The sequence below is a fragment of the Anneissia japonica genome, unplaced genomic scaffold, assembly GCF_011630105.1.
Source record: "Anneissia japonica isolate Jap-2015-1 unplaced genomic scaffold, ASM1163010v1 scaffold9668_len1562885_cov226, whole genome shotgun sequence".
Classification (NCBI taxonomy): Eukaryota; Metazoa; Echinodermata; class Crinoidea; order Comatulida; family Comatulidae; genus Anneissia; species Anneissia japonica.
In genome coordinates this window covers 1,343,384-1,346,384 of record NW_022711326.1, presented here as the reverse complement: position 1 = coordinate 1,346,384, position 3,001 = coordinate 1,343,384, and positions in this window count along the sequence as shown.

Sequence of the window (3,001 nt, the reverse complement as noted above, 5' to 3'; positions counted from 1 at the left end):
CAATATTATCTATTGTAGATTTGTTTACAGCGTTATGATTATTGTTTTAAATATTTCTCTTCACATTTTCTAAATCTGTGTAGAAATTCAACAAGTAGAGCGGAACGCATCCCTGAGATCCAATTGCCACCATCGACCAAAAATGAATCAATAATTATCGTTTTACATTCTTAATCTCGTACATCAACTAGGATTGAGGCGAGGCAAACAAATATGACTTCCGCGGCGTAGTTTGCGAGCCAAGGAAAAATTAATTGCTTACTAAAGTATTGTATCAAGCTCTTGATACGATCTGTACACAGATACGCAGCCATGCGTACCGAGCTGTCATTTCAATTAGGCCCATGATAATACGCGCATCAGCCGACAATGATCAGTGGCGAATTATTGGTCGTGTTGCCATTGTTTGCCATAGTGATTCGTCTCGGGCTTGCGACTACCGTAATGGACTAAATTAATCGTGATACAAGCATACCGAGACAGACGTATATTAGGGATGATGGAAAGGATTTATTAATCTCATTAATTATGCATAGCTTTGCATTATTAATGGTTGAGAAGGATAGTAAAACGAGAAAGGTATTATCGCTGTTCTTAAGCTACGGAATTGACAATACACTCGGGAGCTGTTAACGGTATGGTGAGCCCGATTGTCGACAATTCCGCTCACTCTACCATATGCTGGTTTTGTACTATTACGCAAGGCATGACTTATTGTAAACATTTTAAGAAACACTAGCAATTAAAAGGCGACGCTGATAATTTGATAAGGTGATGTGTTCGTGGGGAAGTATGATGCGCATAAATTATATATATAATACTAAGAACTTTGAAGATTAAGTTTTTCAACGAATTTACATCAATTCGTTGCAAACACGTTAATATCTCTGGATGCGTCTACGCGCACGCCGGCCATGGTGTGGCACACTAGTTATAACAACCGGATGACAAATTCGTGCACATCCCATGTCGGTGAGCGGTTTTCTAAACGCCAATCCGCTAACCGTTCTGTGGCAGTCGTTGAAACCGATCCGCCACTCGCGCGATACGTTGTCGTGTCGAGCTAAATCGTATCGGGCGGCCGGCGTAGTTTGCGTTATGCATAGATAGCTGGGATGTAAGATGTGTGTGCGTAGACCTTTTGCTTGGCGGTATGAATGATGAGGTTCAAAGCATTTCAATGGCTTTACAGTTCTTAAACACTCAAAATAGATTTTAAGGCACTATAAGCAGAATGAAAATGATTTTTATGAATTTTATGAACTTTATTAATATCAAAATTCATGTATCAGTATTGACGAAAATTACTGATACCAGGCCCGGGATTTATCAATCTCAGTTTAGCAAATGTCAGTTAAGTCAAAAAAGTTAAGATGTCCCTAATAAATATCATAAGCTGATTTATTACCAAATCTTAGCAAAATCTTGGCTTAAAAATCGTCTTAGATGGTGCCAACGTACAATCGACTTTCTAATTTTAAGCAATTTTTAAGCTAAGCAATATGGATAAATTTGAATTAAGCAAAAAAATGGACTAAGACAAATTTAAGCTGATTTCTAGTTTGATAAATGTGGCCCCAGACCTCTAAAACATGAGCATCGTTAAATTTCCTGTTGCGGCCACATAGCAATAGGAAACTTTTCAAAACTGAAATTACTTCAAAAGTAATTTAGTAAGTGCGCCCTCAACCTCAAAGCCCGTTAATAACTAAAATCAGTTAGGCCTAATGTGCGCCATTGGTGCATTATATGATTTTGTCAAGCTTTCAGTGTGATATGAATTATTTGTCACATGACTATCTTTTATAAACAAGAGTGAAATGCTGACATGGCCTAGAAATGAACGTATTATCGCTGGTGAGTTCAACGACCACAGCTCATTGTGCTAAAAGTGATTGTTGTGCCACGCGTTCTTGGTTTTGTAGCCATAAAACAATAAAATTGCGAAAGAAACAACTTAAAACATTAGGTTTATAGTATTTGTGACTTTTGATCGACGTTCAGGCTAGCTCGGCTTAAACGTATATAGTAGTATATGCTCTGTTTTTTTGTTCCTATATCTAGTCTATGTTTTTCCTACTACATGATCCTGTACCGGTTCTTATTTTGTATATTATTAGACTTTAAAATAGATAAAATTAAGCTTCATTAGGATGATCTATATAAAATGTAACATATGAAGAAATTTGTATATAAATATAAATCACGTAAGATCTATATAACTATTATATATGTTAATATTTACAGTATATGCCTATATAATTAGGCCTATAAACGCTACTTAAAATAAAATACAGCATATATGTAATAATAATAATAAATAATAATACTATATTTATATAGCGCCTAACAGATCACAGATCCCTCTAGGCGCTTTACAATTCTTAATTTAAGTTAATTTAATTTAATTTAATTTAGTTTATGGTAAAAAAAAAACTATCCCCCGCCGGGCACCAACCAGGTATTTCAGAGTCAAGGTTTCGGGGCCAGGAATTTCAAGATTGACCTTAACTATGTTCACTTAACTACAATATGGTAAAAAAAAACTATCCCCCGCCGGACACCAACCCGGTATTTCTGAGTCAAGGTTTCGGGGCCGGGATTTCAAGATAATATTCTGTATTTTATATCTATTCAAACATATTCGTCTCGTTTAAAATGTTCTTAATTTTAATTCTTTAGACCCATATCGGTCATTTATTAAAATAAGGTACAATTACAATACATTTGTCATGTACTTTTTTCATCATCATCCATAAATCACGATATCGATTCTACCATCATTACTAGGTAACTCGTTTAAAATGTTTACGATTAGGCCTATCATATTAATGTTATACGTTATACTCCAATCGGATTCGAAATTACGATGAAAGTATCAGTGGCGCAATATCCGAATACCATGTAGGCCTATGGACTTCACAGAAACACTTTATTGGAGAAAAACAATATTTCGACCTATCCTTAGGTCTTTATCAATCAAGGTACAACCATGTATGTA